We start from the raw sequence: 18,102 nt of genomic DNA on the forward strand, positions 1-18,102 counted from the left end.
CACCAAAGCACCGGCACGATCTTCTTGTCACCGGCGTGCACCATGATCTCCATCAACGTGTCGCCATCGGGGTTGTCGTGCTACTCATGCTATTACTACTAAAGCTACATCCTAGCAAAATAGTAAACGCATCTGCAAGCACAAACGTTAGTATAAAGACAACCCTATGGCTCCTGCCGGTTGCCGTACCATCGACGTGCAAGTCGATATTATCTATTACAACATGATCATCTCATACATCCAATATATCACATCACATCATTGGCCATATCACATCACAAGCATACCCTGCAAAAACAAGTTAGACGTCCTCTATTTTGCATGTTTTACGTGGTGACCATGGGTATCTAGTAGGATTGCATCTTAGTTACGCAAACACCACAACGGAGATATATGAGTTGCTATTTAACCTCATCCAAGGACCTCCTCGGTCAAATCCGATTCAACTAAAGTTGGAGAAACTGAGACTTGCCAGTCATCTTTGAGCAACGGGGTTACTCGTAGCGATGAAACCAGTCTCTCGTAAGCGTACGACTAATGTCGGTCCAAGACGCTTCAATCCAACAATACCGCGGAATCAAGAAAAGACTAAGGAGGGCAGCAAAACGTGCATCACCGCCCACAAAAACTTTTGTGTTCTACTCGAGAAGACATCTACGCATGAACCTAGCTCATGATGCCACTGTTGGGGAACGCCGCATGGGAAACAAAAAATTTCCTACGCGCACGAAGACCTATCATGGTGATGTCCATCTACGAGAGGGGATGTGTGATCTACATACCCTTGTAGACCGTACAGCAGAAGCATTAGTGAACGCGGTTGATGTAGTGGAACGTCCTCACGTCCCTCGATCCGCCCCGCGAACCGTCCCGCGATCAGTCCCACGATCTAGTGCCGAACGGACGGCACCTCCGCGTTTAGCACACGTACAGCTCGATGATGATCTCGGCCTTCTTGATCCAGCAAGAGAGACGGAGAGGTAGAAGAGTTCTCCCGCAGCGTGACGACGCTCCGGAGGTTGGTGATGATCTTGTCTCAGCAGGGCTCCGCCCGAGCTCCGCAGAAACGCGATCTAGAGGAAAAACTGTGGAGGTATGTGGTCGGGCTGCCATGGAAAAGTCGTCTCAAATCAGCCCTAAAACCTCCGTATATATAGGGGGAAGAGGGGGAGCCTTGCCTTGGGGTTCAAGGAGCCTCAAGGGGGTCGGCCGAGCCAAGGGGGGAAGGTCTCCCACCCCAAACCGAGTCCAACTTGGTTTGGTGGGTGGAGTCCTTCTTCCCTTTCCCACCTCCTCCTTTTTTTTCTTTTCTCTTTGATTTTCTTCCTATGGCGCATAGGGCCTTTTTGGGCTGTCGCACCAGCCCACTAAGGGCTGGTGTGCCATCCCCAAGGCCTATGGGCTTCCCCGGGGTGGGTTGCCCCCCCGGTGAACTCCCGGAACCCATTCGTCATTCCCGGTACATTCCCGCTAACTCCGAGAACCTTCCGCTAATCAAATGAGGTCATCCTATATATCAATTTTTGTTTCCGGACTATTCCGGAAACCCTCGTGACGTCTGTGATCTCATCCGGGACTCCGAACAACATTCGGTAACCAACCATATAACTCAAATATGCATAAAACAACGTCGAACCTTAAGTGTGCAGACCCTGCGGGTTCGAGAACTATGTAGACATGACCCGAGAGATTCCTCGGTCAATACCCAATAGCGGGACCTGGATGCCCATATTGGATCCTACATATTCTACGAAGATCTTATCGTTTGAATCTCAGTGCCAAGGATTCATATAATCCCGTATGTCATTCCCTTTGTCCTTCGGTACGTTACTTGCCCGAGATTCGATCGTCAGTATCCGCTACCTATTTCAATCTCGTTTACCGGCAAGTCTCTTTACTCGTTCCGTAATACAAGATCCCGCAACTTACACTAAGTCACATTGCTTGCAAGGCTTGTGTGTGATGTTGTATTACTGAGTGGGCCCCGAGATACCTCTCCGTCACACGGAGTGACAAATCCTAGTCTTGATCCATACTAACTCAACGAACACCTTCGGAGATACCTGTAGAGCATCTTTATAGTCACCCAGTTATGTTGCAACGTTTGATACACACAAAGTATTCCTCCGGTGTTAGTGAGTTATATGATCTCATGGTCATAGGAACAAATACTTGACACGCAGAAAAACAGTAGCAACAAAATGACACGATCAACATGCTACGTCTATTAGTTTGGGTCTAGTCCATCACATGATTCTCCTAATGACGTGATCCAGTTATCAAGCAACAACACCTTGTTCATAATCAGAAGACACTGACTATCTTTGATCAACTGGCTAGCCAACTAGAGGCTTGCTAGGGACAGTGTTTTGTCTATGTATCCACACATGTAAATTAGTCTTCATTCAATACAATTATAGCATGGATAATAAACGATTATCTTGATACAGGAATTATAATAATAACTATATTTATTATTTCCTCTAGGGCATGATTCCAACAGTCTCTCCATAGGAAGATCTGAATATGCGTAGGAAATTTTTGAATTTATGCTACGTTACCCAACAATCAAGAGCACCACATTCGCGGAGCGCTGCCGATTCGCCGACGATGAGGGAGGGATGGACTACGACATCATCTTCTGGGCCATCCAGGAGGCGGAGTAATCTCATCCGATCCAGGCGGAGAGATGGAGGCTCTTCAAGTCCACAAGTCCGTCGCGGCTCAACATCCGACCACCATCTATCATGGAGCTGGCCAACATCCTGCTGGAGTACCTACCGCAGGGAGTCAGCCCACCCCGCCATCCCTGATGGGTGGTGCCCGTGGACGTGGCCAGGGAGCACGTCGCGGGCGTCTTTTGGGGGCTCATCTTCATGAGCTTTCCCCATGGATGGGGGGTAGGGGTGAGATCCCACTGGATGCTATTAAGGTACGCAAATCTTCTCTAAAATACAGTTTTCCTGCTTGTGTAGAAGTTGGGGATGATGGATTTAGGTTTGGGGAGTCGAGGATTGTTCCTCAAATTCATATTGGGGGGATTGAGGGGTTAGCTATAGAATCTGGAGATAGGGATGAAGCTCTCATCCATATAGTTAATTCCAATGGACTTGTGTCTAGTTCTGCATCCCTCATCAGTTCCTGTTTAGATTCCAGCAATGTTTGCATAGGGGGGTCTAATAAAGATTTGGTTCCTAAGATTAATCAAGATGAGGAAGAGATAATTGGGGCTCCAGAGTTGGAGAGCGATGGGGATTCCCATAGTAATTCTCGGGGTGTTGATGGATTTGTGTCCATGGTCCAACCTGTGGTGAGACCACGGCTAGTTGGTGGTGGGGCTGGGTCAAATGAACACAGTGAAGATACAATCAAGTGTTGACCTCCTTTGAGGGCCCAGGATAACAAACCACCAGTGATCTATGGATCAGTGGTGGAAAGAAAAGCGGTAAAGAGGAAGACGCGTTCTGGCTATGTTGATAGAAAATAAGAAGAGGTGGAGGAGTTTTATGGACAGTTGTGGGTCATTCCCTCCCCAACCATTGATAGACCAGCCACAAATATCGCCCTCCTCCCCCAAACCCTAGATCGACCATAGGCAGCCACCTATTCTGGATCAAGAAAAACCTGCTGAGATCTGGATGCTTCTCTCCTGAAGATTGCCATCCTATTATCCATCCTGGCCGCTTTGATCCTATCCCCACAAGGTTTCGGATCTATGAGGAAGGTGGAGCTAGGAGAGCTTCTTTTGCATCTGTGGTGAAGGGGATCATGGATCCCAGGGGGAAACAGAGGCCCAAGAAGACCCCCCCCCAAGAAAGGTGGTCAGGGGGTCCTTCCTCCACCCCCTGGGGATCCTGTAGCTAAGGGGGCAGTGGCAATACCAAAGCAATCAGGTAACACTGGTAAGAGTGCCCCAGTTGTTCAAAATGCATTCCCTGCTCCAGCCCCAACCCTAGTTCCAATCCCTGTCGTGCAAGCCTTAGACCCCAGATATAAGGACATGATATGTTTCAACTGTAGTTGGCCTGGGCACTATGTGGGAAATTGTGTGGAACCAAAGAGGTGCTTTATCTATGCTGGTACTCATAATGTCAATAATTGCATTGCATGGGCATGTCTACAACCCACTGCTGAGTACTTTGGTAGTGCAGCAGTGGGACTTGGATTTTATCATATTGATATCCCTGTGGCAGCTGAGTCCAACCGGTTGAACTACAAAAATTGTGCAGTCTTGAAGGTGTTCAAAGGAGAGGTTTCTGCTTCTGATCTGATTGTGCATCTAAATGGGATATTCTGTAAAGGAAAAGAGTGGCCTTGGAAAGTTAGGGAGTTAGAAGAAAAGAAGTTTCTATTGAGATTCCCACCTTGGAAGAAAGTGGAGGATCTCATTGAATTTCCTGCCTTTGATCTTCCCATTGATGGAGTTTCTGTTAAGATATGTGAATGGGCTGGGATGCTAGAACCTTATGGTGAGCTGACTGAAGTGTGGATCCAAGTGGAGGGCATTCCCCCAAGATGGTGTGCATGGAATGTTTTTGCCCAAATAGCCTCCTGCTTTGGTATCCTAGTTGATGTGGACTGGAATGGAATTTTCAAGAGCTTCTATGAAAAAGTCAGAATCAAGGTAGCTTGTAGAGACCCAACCAAGATTCCATATGAGAGACTGGTGGAGATGAAAAATAAGTTGTACATCTTGTTCTTTACTATGGAAGGATTTGATCAAGAGGGAGAAGGTTCCGAGGGAGATGGGGATGACCCTGATTTGGATGTTGAAGATGAAGATAAAGGGGATGAAGAGTTTGATCAGACTAAGGAGTATATGGATGGGGATGCTGATGAACCTATAGATGAATTAGATAAAGCAAATTTCTCCAAGCGAAAAAGTGTTGGTTCTGGGAACAAGGTGGAAGTGGCCTGCACTTCTGCTGCTAGCTTTCATCCTGAGATGCTGATGAATGGGATACATGAGTAGTTTCTGGTGGAAGCTGAATGCAAAACTCCTGTTGCTCAAATGGAGACATCTGAGGAGGAATTTGAGGAACTGAATCAAGATATGGACATTGGTTCTCACATGGATTACTGCTCTGCCCAGCTGAGGAAGATTGAGGTGGCTGATTCTGAAGGTGAAGATGAAATCATCCTCCCTGAGATGGTGTGCCTTCCTGAACATATAGTTACAAGCTTTGGATCAGCTAAGATATCCTTACTAGAGTCCCTTGAGATGGAGGAAATGGATAAGAGAAGGAAAGAAGATTCAGATAAAGAGAAGAAATGGGGGCATGTGCTTTCCACCAGACCTATTACAAGGCAACATGGTAATATCAAGATTATGGAAAAAGCTACTGCATACCTACAGAAGAAGAATCTGGAGATTCCTGCTTCCTTCCAAGGTAAATCTTTTGCTGCTAATGATACTCAAATACTTGTTGATCAAATTGCTAGAATTGATATATGTGTAGGAAATAGTGATAAGGAACAGGGGATATCATTCAGGATTTGGTCCTTAGGGAAAGTCTTAGGTGTCTGGAATTTGCAGATTCCAATCCTGAAATTGTACTGCCTGATGACCTGTACACACCTATGAATAAAAATACTAAGGGTTCTCCTTGTGGTAAGGACATGATACAAACCAGAGTAGTAGGCGTTGATGTATCTGGTAGTACATGTCCAAACCTGATTAATGCGAGGAGGCTCTGTAGCCTATCCCACCCTTTTAAAATTTCATGATAGGAGCTTTTTGGAATATCCGTGGTCTAGGACAACCTGGAAAAAGTCAACGCCTACATGATTTCTTGAGGATTAATAATGTGGATTTTGTGGGTTTCTCTGAAACCAAGAAGGAAAACATTGACAGTAAGTTCCTAGATAGGATTGCGGGTAATAAGAATTTCGTGTGGCATCAATTGCCTGCTCGAGGAACAGCTGGTGGTGTCCTTGTGGGCATTAATGGGGATCTTTTTGAAATTGTTGGTTTTGTGAATCAAGAGTTATGTGTAACAGCTACAGTAAGGAATAAAACTGATAAATATATCTGGCAGTTTGTTGCTATCTATGGCACTGCCTATAGTGAACCCAAGATGGATTTTATTGCAGATTTGCATGAGGTTATTGAGAAAGCCTCCTATCCAATTATTTTGGGTGGGGACTTTAACTTGACCAGATCAGACTCTGATAAGAGTAATGGTAATGTGAATCATTCCACTTCTTTCCTGTTTAATGATTGGATCAATAAGTGGGGGCTGATCGAAATCAATGTAGCAAATAGGAAGTACACCTGGTGTAATAACCAGGAGGACCCCATTTATTCCACTATTGATAGAGCGCTTGTTTCCCCTTCTTGGGATGCTATGTTTCCTCTATCAATTCTTAGGGCTTTGCCCAGAATTGGTAGTGACCATACCCCCCTCATGCTAGATACAATGGCTCGGAGGGTTACCTCCCCTAAATTGTTCAGATTTGAAAAATGGTGGTTGGAGCAACCTGACTTTAAAGATATTGTCGAAGCAGTGTGGAATGCCCCAATTTTAGGCAGATCCCCTATTGATATTTGGATTGCTAAATCCAAACGACTTAGAAAAAAGATTAAGGGGTGGAGTATTAATATCGAAGGTGATGTTAAAAAGAAAAGGAGGGACCTTATAATGGAATTTGATATATCAGAAGTCTTTGTTGAGTCCAATTGTGTTACGGATGCTGACAATAAACGTATGAAAGATGTTAAAGCGGAACTGGAAGAGATTATGAGGAAAGAGGAGATTGCCTTGTGGCAATGATCCAGAGATCGTAGGATTAGGGAAGGTGATAGAAATAATGCTTATTTCCATGCGTTAGCGAATCATCGACACTGGAAAAATCATCTTTCCGAGCTTGTTGGTGAACATGGTCCTGTTTATTCCTCTAATGAAATGCTGGAGGTGGCGACGTCCTTTTACAAAGAGTTATTTGGTCATGAGGAGAGGCATAATATTCATTTGGGTCCTGCCTTTTGGGAGGATGATGAGTTAATTACCTTTTCTGAAAATGATAATCTTCAAAAGACCTTCTCAGAGTCGGAGGTGAAGGAAGCCATTTTTGGCTCGTATGCCAATGGTTCCCCAGGGCTGGATGGCCTCTCGTTTGTGTTTTACCAAACATTTTGGGATCTGATCAAAGCTGGTTTTATGGCAATGGTTAGGGACTTCGAGGAGGGTAATTTGGACATTCATAGACTAAATTTTGCTTTGATCATTTTAATTCCTAAGGAGCCTGATGCCAATATTATGAAGAAATTTAGGCCAATTAGTCTGAGCAATTGTGCTGTTAAGATTTTCTCTAAAGTTTTAACTAATAGGCTATCCCCCATTAGTTATAGGCTGATTTCTCCTAATCAGACTGCCTTTATTAAAGGTAGATATATTTTAGAGAGTGTGGTACTAGCTCATGAAGTGATTCATGAGGTGAAAAAACCCAATAATACTGGGCTTGTGCTCAAACTGGATTATGAAAAAGCGTATGATCGAGTTAGTTGGGAACTTTTGTTTGAAATGCTTGAATCTCGAGGTTTTGGCTCTAAATGGATTTCCTGGATTAAGAAATTACTGTTCGAGGGGACCTTTAGTGTTTGAATTAATGATACCACGGGTCCCTACTTTGTAGGGGGGAAAGGTCTCAAACAAGGGGATCCTATATCCCCGATTCTCTTTAATCTGGTAGCAGATGTATTCACTAAGATGCTTACTAAGGCTGGTAGACAGGAGTTGATCTGTGGGGTGCTAAATAATGTTATCCCAGGAGGGATTGTTAGCCTTCAATATGCAGATGATACGCTCCTCTTTTTGGAGGATTCCTATAAGAAAGCAAAGAACTTTAAATGGATTCTGACATGTTTTGAAAGTATTTCTGGTATGAAAATCAATTTTCATAAAAGTGATCTTATTACCATAAATGTGGATGAAGAGAGAGCAAAAATATTTGCCCAGATTTTCTGCTGTAACATGGGTTCCTTCTCCATTAAGTATTTGGGGGTGCCCCTGCATTATGATAAGTTGAGAAGAGAGGATCTCCAATCTATCATTGATAGGATTATCAAGGGCATTTCTGGGTGGCTGGGTAGATATCTTACATATAAAGGGAAGATTATCCTGCTTTGTGCATGTGTGGTTAGTATTCCTGGTTACTTGATGGCAGTATTGAAATTCCCTAAATGAGCCATTAATGCTATCAACACTCAGATGGCTCATTTCCTATGGGGGAACATGGGAGACCAGCACAAATAGCATTTGGCTCATTGGGGGCTGGTTTCTAGGAAGAAGGAATTTGGTGGTTTCGGTATACCAAATATTAGAAAGTATAATATGGCCTTGTTAGCCTCCTGGGGGAAGAGGTTTTATAACAATAGTTACCGTGACTGGAAGAAACTGCTTGTATTTAAATATAATGTTGATAGTCCAAATATTTTTTGGTCCAGGCAACAAGGGGGATCCCCCTTTTGGAAGAGTATTTCTTGGGCTCTCCAAGCTTCTAGAACTTTTTATGATTGGAAGATTGGTAATGTAACAATATTAGATTTTGGCATGATAAATGGGCTGGGGATTGTTCCCTTAAAGTCAGATTTTGGGGCTTGTTTGAAATTTGTAATCAGCAAGAGTGTGTGGTGTCCCAGGTTTGGGATGGAAATAATCTCAGGCTCACTTTGAGAAGATATGTAGACCTAGATTTGATGAATAAGTGGGAAAATCTCATTGAACATATTAAATTTTTTCCCTTATCTAATAATCATGATTTACCTATATGGGTGCTAGAGCATAATGGATGTTAGTTAGTTAGAACATTTTACATGTGCATCAATTTTGGTGGGGTGAGCTCTCCTTATGGAGATACCTTATGGAAGGTTCTTTGACCCCAGAACATTCATGTTTTTCTTTGGCTGTGTTTGTATAACAAAATTCTGACTAGAGACAATGTGCCTAAGAGGAAAAATGTGGATGACTTAACTTGCGTGTTTTGTAGTGAAATGGAATCTGTACAACACCTATTTTTTGATTGTATCAATGCTGAGCATATTTGGTCTATTGTTTCTGAGTTTTTTATGATAAGAAATATTAAATGTTTTGATGATATATCTTCCATGTGGAAAGTAAAAAAAAGAGAATTATGCTTAATATGATCATTGTTGCCTCCTTGTGGAGTATTTGGACATTGAGAAACGATTTTTGCTTCCAGGGACGTTCATGGAGGGGTCTCGGATGCGGCTTTACCAAGTTAAAAGGGAATTTGAAAAAATGGATGGTGCTCTGCGACGCTGCACAAGCGGAGGTGCTGAGAAGATTTGTCCTGCTGCTGGACAAGCATCGAGGCGAACTTCTTCGAATAGCATGGACGTCTGATTGATATGGCCTGTAATAAAGCTAGGTTTCTTGAACTGATTTGCAGGCCTTGTCCAGTAGTGTGGTAGCTTTTATGTGTGATGCTGGTAGCCATTTTCAGGTCATTTACCTGTGTGTTATGCGTGATGTGGTGGATGGTAGTCTTGCGTGGTGATGGGTGGATGTGGACTACGTTGTTTTCTGCTGCTTTGTTCTAATAAGATGGGGCAGGGGGGCAACCCCTTTATTTTCAAAAAAATAATATTCTAAGACTTGAGTCGCGATTCCGACAACTTTGGGTATGATCGTCCGCCCAACGCTCGCCACACTTGAAATAGAGGTTGTGCGCATCTTGTATTCATGCTAGGCCTTGATCTTGTTGTCTTTGGTGCAAGCGGTGTTGATGTCGTGGTGATTGCTGCTCGCCTGTATCGTAGGGGGTCGTCCCGGAGGAGGTGGTGGAGGCAGCTCCACCGCCATGCCTGATGGCCTTGAAGATGTCTCGGCTCCGCGCATAAGCCATGAACATGCCGACTCGATGTGGGCGCTATCAGTTACCTCCTCCTGAAGTAACGCCAGTGCACATGTCGTGTCAATGTCTGGGGGCCTCTGTACCAGGGCGACCACCCGGATATCGGCTCGTAGAACCTCCAGAAAACGAGTGAGGTAATACTAAGGACGAATCGATTCCGAATAAGGAGATAAATGACTAATGATGAGCTCAAACTGCTCTTTATATTCAGCTATAATAGATTTTTGAGAGATGGTGTAGAATGGGAGATTAAGTAATTGGCGGCGATCGTGCCCAAATCATCTGCAAAGCAAGGTGGCAAAGGATCCCCAGTTAAACTCTGCTAGCTTCTTCTGAACCGACTGAAGCCAAATCGAAGTAGAGCCCGAAAAATTTAGGGTAGCCATAGGGACCCAAAATTTCCCGTGAATGCCAAACATATGAAAGTACTGCTCGCACAAGGTTTTCCACAAGCGTGGGTTCTCGCCTGTGAACTGGGGAAACCCGATGGAGGGGTGGGATTGCTCGGTTCCTGCCATGATCTGGATGGCATGTGCAAACGGGGATGGAAGTGATGCAAGATGGAATGAGGGACACACTGACCATTGGTAAACACCGATACGGACGTGGGTGCAATGCCCCATGGAATCACACCATCTACGTGGCCTTGAAGCTCGAGGGAAACATCCTCCGCATCCTGATTGGTGCCGATGTGGTCACGCGGAGGCGCTGGCGGTACAATTGACACTGTTTTGGCGGCCATAGCCACCAACTCCTTACTGGTCGTCATGGCATGCCCGTGTTGGAGCTCCATGGCGCTGATGCGATTGCGTACCGATTTTTACAATCGGGTCTCCACGAGATGCACGAGTGCAAGCACAACCTGGCTCTGAATACTAGATGTTAGCAACCTATCAATATCTCTCTCGATCTATTTCAATAGCTCACACATTCAAGTAGCAATTCAGGTTATAATCTCTGGATACATGAATTGAGGAAGAAGGAGCAAGGGGAGAGAGAGCCGCAGCAGGTTCCGAGCCGTGATCCACTCGATAACCCTTCACACATGCAACCGAAGATATAAGTAGGTGACTCGCAGTCACACCACTCTAGCCCATGGACTTTTGGGTTGGGCTGACGTGCACGGATGGGTCGAGCCACTGGCAAGCGATACGTCTTCAATGTATCTATAATTTTTGATGGTTACATGTTGTTATATTATCATTCTTGGATTTTTATGATCATTTTATAGCAACTTTATATCATTTTTTGGGACTAACCTATTGACATAGTGCATAGTGCCAATTACTGTATTTTTTTGCTTTTTTACTTCGCAGAAACTTTACGGAGATTTTTTGGACCAGAAGGAAACTTGGGAGCCAAGAAGGATCACAAGAGGAGGCGCAGGTGGCCCACTAGATACCACGGCGCGCCCAGGGCCGTTGGCGCGACCTAGTGCCTAGTGGGGCCATTGGGTGTCTCCTCCACCATCTGTGAGCTCTATAAACACCCCAATATTTAGAAAATCCTAGGGGAGTCGACGGAAAATTGTTTCAACCGGCGCAAGTTCCATAAGCCACGAAATCCAATCTATAGCCCGTTCGAGAGAGGAACACGATCACGGAGGGGGTCATCATTCTCATTGGTGCTCATCCGATGATGCGTGAGTAGTTCATATTAGACCTACGGGTCTGTAGGCAGTAGCTACATGGCTTTCTCCCTCGTTTTGTTTCTCAATATAAAGGTCTCTTGGAGATCCATATGATGTAACTCTTTCTTTTGAGGTGTGTTTGTTGGGATCCGATGAATTGTGAGTTTATGATCAGATCTATGAAATCGTATTCACGCTTGATTTTTATAGCCTCGTATTTCTTCTCCAATATTTGGTTTCTGTCTGACCAACTTGATCTTTTATCTTGCAGTGGTAAGAGGTTCTTGGTGATGGGCTCGATCTTGCGGTGCTCAATCTCAGTGACAAAAAGAGACATGACACACATGTACCATTGCTATTAAGGATAAAACGATGGGGGTCTATTCCTACATGAATAGATCTTGTCTACATCATGTCATCGTTCTTAAGGCATTACTCCGTTTCTCCATGAACTCAATACACTAGATGCATGCTGGATAGCGGTCGATGTGTGGAGTAATAGAAGTAGATGCAGGGAGAAGTCGGTCTACTTGTCTTGGACATGATGCCTATATACATGATCATTGTCTTGAATATCGTCATAATTATTTGCTCTTCTATCAATTGCCCAACAGTAATTTGACTACCCACCGTTTGCTATTTTCTCGAGAGAAGCCACTAGTGAAACCTACGACCCGCGGGTCTACTTCACATCATCTATTTGCAATCTCTACTTTGCGAGTCGCGTTTCTATTTTATTTTCTCTTTTATTTGCAGATCTATATTATCAAAAAACCCAAAAATAGCTTGCTGCATTTTATTTGCTATCACCCTTATTTCATCTATCAATCAATCCTTACTTCACCCACGAGGGATTGACAACCCCTCCATGCGTTGAGTTGCGAGGATTTGTTATTTCTGTGTAGGTGTCGCTTACATACTCTTGTGGATCTTCCTACTAGATTGATACCTTGATTTCATAACCGAGGGAAAAAGTTTCCGTCATTCTTCCACATCACCCTTTAAGCTTGGAGGGAAACCAACACAATCAGCGAGGAGTCAAGATTTCTGGTGCCGTTGCCGGGGAAGATCAAGTCAAGATCTATGAGGTTCCTACACATAAACCATCATATCTTTGCAATTACATTATTTGCAATTTGCCTCTCATTTTCCTCTCCCACACTTCACAAAAATTTGCCTTTTTATTTGCCTTCTTCTTGCTTGCTTGCTTCTATTGCCTTCATGTCAACACTTGAAAACAGAAAAATAAATAGAAAAAGTAAACACATATAGATCCTTATCCACTTGCTAATCTTTTCAAAATATCTAATTATCTTGAACCAATTGCTAGTGAGTTGGGTGCTCTTGATTGCTTTGTGAAGTTTTGCTTGAAAATCGTGAATCCAAATATTGTGATGAAGTGTTAAAAAAAGAAATTTATAAAGTGATTCATGATATATCCTTGAATGATAAGAATGATTGCAATAATGTTATTATAAATTCTAGTAATGTAAATTTTGCTAATAATAGACAATACTACCAGATTGGGGATGCCAATTTTGTCATGTCCACTACTCATTTTAATGATCATGATTGGGGTGATGCTTCTTATTATCTTGAAAACTTATTTAATCCTCATGATGAATATGATATTGATAATAATGTTTGTAATAGTATTGAAAGTGGGTTTGGAAGAGTGTCAAATTTAGGTAATAATGATCCCAATATTTTGGAGAATTATCTATCTCTTGAATTTTTCGATAAAAGTGGGTTTGGAGAGGTCATGACTTAAGTTAATGTTAATGCCACTACCTTGGAAGATTATAAGAATTTTATGCATGTGGATCATGAAGAGAATATTTTATGTCGGAGCTATATTTTTGAATTTGAATATGATTCGACATGTAATTATTATGAGAGAGGAAATTATGCTTATACAAATATTCATGTTACTAAATTGTCTCTCTTCATGTTGAGATTACTATTCTTTCTTTCTTCTTCCATGCATATGTTAGGTATTTCTTTTCTTGATAATTTGTCAATTATGAAATGCTGGTGCACATGAAGTATATTAGACTTAAATGTGTTTATGTTATGCTACATGACGCTCTCCTTGTATTTCAATTACTATCTTTCATGTGAGCATCAATAAAATCTCAAGCCTATCTTAATGGCTATAAAGGAAGAGCTTGTTGGGAGGCAACCCAACGAATAAAATTCATTTTTCACTTTTGCTTTCTATTCTTGAGTGTTTGCAAAATTATGCTACTGTTATGATTGTGTTTTTATGTATTATTTAGTGTTTATGGCAAGTACAGACTTTGGGATCATGTGGGGAGTTAGTTGCTTTAATCCTGTTGAAAAACAGAAACTTCTGCGTCTAGTAGAAAAAATCCTAAAAATCACAGAAGCATGAAAAGTGTCTTAATTTTTTACACAAAATTTATATGCAAATTCTCTACATTTTACTAATGCTTATAAACTTTTCGAGTTACGGAAGTATGAGTAAAATTCGAATCTTTAAAAGTGTTATGTTTTGGCTGATTCTGTTTTGTTTGCGTTATGTGCTTGTTTTGATGATTATATGGTTTGTATCGGGAGGTATAAGCCATGGTAAATTTATAATACAGTATATATAATGCAAAAAACAAAATTGGAATAGGTTTTCAGCACGTAAACTAAATCTTGGTTTTCTTATACTAACTGATCTCACGAAAGTTTTGTTGAGTTTTGTGTGATTGAAGTTTTCAAGTTTTGAGTGAGATCACGACGGATGAAGGAATAAGGACTGATAAAAGACTAAGCTTGGGGATTTCCCATGGCACCCCAAGGTAATATCCTAGGATTACCAATCAATTAAGCTTGGGGATGGCCCGGAAGGCATCCCCTCTTTCTTCTAACAACCATCAGTAATTTTACTTGGAACTATATTTTTATTCGTCCCATATCGTGAGTTTTGCTTGGAGCGTCTTGTATCATTTGTGTCTTTGATTTCAATGCTTGTTAGTTTGTCGTAATAAACTTTGATGGACATGCCCATTTGAGATAACTTAATTATGCTATGATTTGTTAGAATCGCTCTTTATGCTTCACTTATATTTTTTAGAGCCATGTAATTACTCTAGCGCTTCACTTATATCTTTTTAAGCACGGTCGTGCTTTTATTTTGAAGAAATTTTCTCTCATGCCTCACTTATATTATTTTGAGAATTAGTAGAAATTCCAAAAAATCCTCTCATGCTTCACTTATATTATTTTGAGAGTTGAAAATTATAAAGAAACTTGTGCTCTCATTCTTCACTTATATTTGTTTAAGAACTTGTTATTTGAAATGACAATTTTCTTTAAATAAAATTAGTCCCAAAGTGATAAATATCAAGGAAGGATATAATAAAAAACTTTCATGAAGATCATTGGATGTTAAACTTGATTCTTTGCAATAGTTTTGCGATATGAAGATAGTGATATTTGAGTTATGTTGATGAGTAATTATGCTTTAGTATGAATATTGGTATTAAAGTTGTGATTCCATATGCATGCACATGAAGTCAATAATTATGCTATGAAATTACATCCTACTTGTGTTGCATTATTCGGTGTTAGTTATGTTTAATGTTCAATTATGATGATTTTCGTTCCTTGCTTGAGCGCTTCTCAATCTATTTGCTAGCCTTCACTTGTACTAAGTGGGAATACTGCTTGTGCAGACAAATCCTAAACCCAAAGTTGTGCCAAATGAGTCCACCATACCTACCTATATGTGGTATTTCAACGTCGTTCGAAGTAAATTGCCAAGTGCCAACTCTAATGTTCAAAATAATTTTCTGTTTTCTGTTTTTTTGCGAGGGGTGGCCGGTATCTTTCATGTTAAATAGGTTATTCTCAAGATGAGTGTTTATTCATTTTCCATTGCATGAGAGTATGACAGTAATAGGGATGCCCAGTCCCAAAATGAAAAAAAGAATTATTTTTTGTTGTCAAATGATAAATTTCTTGGTAAGTGTTGGTATGGATGGTATCTCGTGGATACGGCTAGCCATGGAGTGGAAAGGAATGGTGGAAAAAGGAATAAACTTTATTTTCAATTTTGGAACGGCCTATAATATGTTTATCATGGAGGATATTGGAAACTCTTAGTCTTTTTTGTTGACAGGAAAAGCATACCACCCAAAAAAAATATGTCCAAGTTTTTCACTTTGAGCTCTGGCACCTCCACAAATCCCTCCTTCCCTCTCCGAAGGGCCTGTCTATTTACTTTATGCAATTTTTATTTTGAATATTAGTCTCCATCTTCCTTTATAAAGCACCAAATAAGGAACACCATTATCATACTTGAGCATTGGATATACTTAATATTTGGGTGTGTTGCATGAATGGATTAATGATAGAGCACGAGGGGCTAGAAATAACGTTATTTAGCCTTGTTTTTTGGAAGACTTGGTTGCTTGTTGATATGCTTGAGTATTGAAATTTTCATGTCAAACTATAGACTATTTATTTGCATCATCTACATGTCCATATGCCTATGCTAAAAATAAAAAAGAATATGATGAATATGTGAGGTAGCATTCCACATAAAAAATTCTATTTTTATCATTTACCTACTCGACGACGGGCAGGAATTAAGCTTGGGGATGCTGATACGTCTCCAACATATCTATAGTTTTTGACTGTTAAATGTTGTTATATTATCATTCTTGGATGTTTTATGATCATTTTGTAGCAACTTTATATCATTTTATGGGACTAATCTTTTGACATAGTGCCTACTGCCAATTGCTGTTTTTTGCCTTCACAGAAAATCAATATCAAATGAAGTCCAAATGCCACAAAACTTCACGGAGATATTTTCTGGACCAGAAGGAAACTTGGGAGCCAAGAAGGAGCACCAGAGGAGGCCCAGAAGGCCCACTAGACACCAGGGCATGACAGGGCCCCTGGAGCGACCTAGTTCCCAGTGGGGATCTCGGGCAGCTCCACAACCACCTATGAGCTCTATAAATACCCCAAGATTCAATAAACCCTAGGGGAGTCAATTAAAAATCGTTTCAGCCATTGCAAGTTCTAGAAGCCACAAAATCCAATCTAGAGCCCGTTCCGGAGAGGAACACGATCATGGAGGGGTTCATCATCCTTATTGGTGCTCCTATGATGTTGCATGAGTAGTTCATATCAGATCTATGGGTCTGTAGGCAGTAGCTAGATGGATTTCTCTCTCATTTTGTTTCTGAATACAATGGTCTCTTGGAGATCCATTTGATGTAACTCTTTCTTTTTGCGATGTGTTTGCTAGTATCCGATGAATTGTGAGTTTATGATCAGATCTATTAAATCTTATTCATGCTTGACTACTATAGCATCGTATTTCTTCTCCGATATTTGTTCTTTGTCTAGCTAACTTGATCTTTTATCTTGCAATGGGAAGAGGTGCTTTGTGATGGGTTCGATCTTGCAGTGCTCAATCTCAGTGACAGAAATAAACATGACACGCATGTATCATTGCTATCAAGGATAAAACGATGGGGTCTATTCCTACATGAATACATAGTGTCTACATCATGTCATCATTCTTAAGGCATTACTCCATTTCTCCATGAATTAAATACACTAGAAGCATGCTGGAGAGTGGTCGATGTGTGGAGTAATAGAAGTAGATGCAGGGAGAAGTCGGTTTACTTGTCTTGGACGTGATGCCTATATGCATGATCATTGTCTTGAATATCGTCATAATTATTTGCTCTTCTATCAGTTGCCCAACAATAATTTGTCTACCCACTGATTGTTATTTTCTCGAAGAAGCCACTAGTGAAACCTACGGCCCCGGGTCTACTTCACATCATCTATTTGCAATCTCTACTTTGCTATTCACGTTTCTATTTTACTTGCTCTTTTATTTTTAGTTCTATATTATCAAAAAACGAATAATACCTTGCTGCATTTTATTTGCTATCACTCTTATTTGCATCTATCAATCTATCCTTACTTTACCCATGAGGGATTGACAACCCCTCCACGCATTGGGTTGTGAGTGTTTGCTATTAGTGTGCAGGTGCCGCTTACATAGTCTTGTGGATCTTCCTAGTGGAATAATACCTTGGTTTCATAGATGAGGGAAATACTTGCCGTCGATGTGCTACATCACCCTTTAAGGTTGGAGGGAAACCAACACAATCATCGAGGAGTCAACGAGGCCCTTGGTGTGTCTTCATGTGTGTTTGACATGTGAGCACCACTCACAAGGCCTCTCCCACTTCCTCATGGTGCGGGTAGCGAGCACCTCGATTTCATGGCGCGTGTGCGTGCATTGCGCTGGCGTCCCATGGCAACATTAAATCCTCCAACTATCCAACATCGTTGTCAATGACGTGCGTGATGACGCCTACACACTTGTCAAGGCCTCGTCCAACTCTTCAGAGCCAACATGCCGCTGAAGGGCGTCACTCGGAACCACACCCCGGAGGTGACGGGCCCATGGAGGTGTCGGAGGAGGCCGACGTGTAAAACTTCGGCGTGCTGCTCCTCGGGCTGCTCACCGGGAAAGCCCGTGCGAACTCGGTGCCGAGGAGTGATGATGTTGCATACCTGCCATAATGGGTGCGCACAGTGGTGTCAGAGGA

Source organism: Hordeum vulgare, chromosome 1H (assembly GCF_904849725.1).
Source record: "Hordeum vulgare subsp. vulgare chromosome 1H, MorexV3_pseudomolecules_assembly, whole genome shotgun sequence".
Classification (NCBI taxonomy): domain Eukaryota; kingdom Viridiplantae; phylum Streptophyta; class Magnoliopsida; order Poales; family Poaceae; genus Hordeum; species Hordeum vulgare.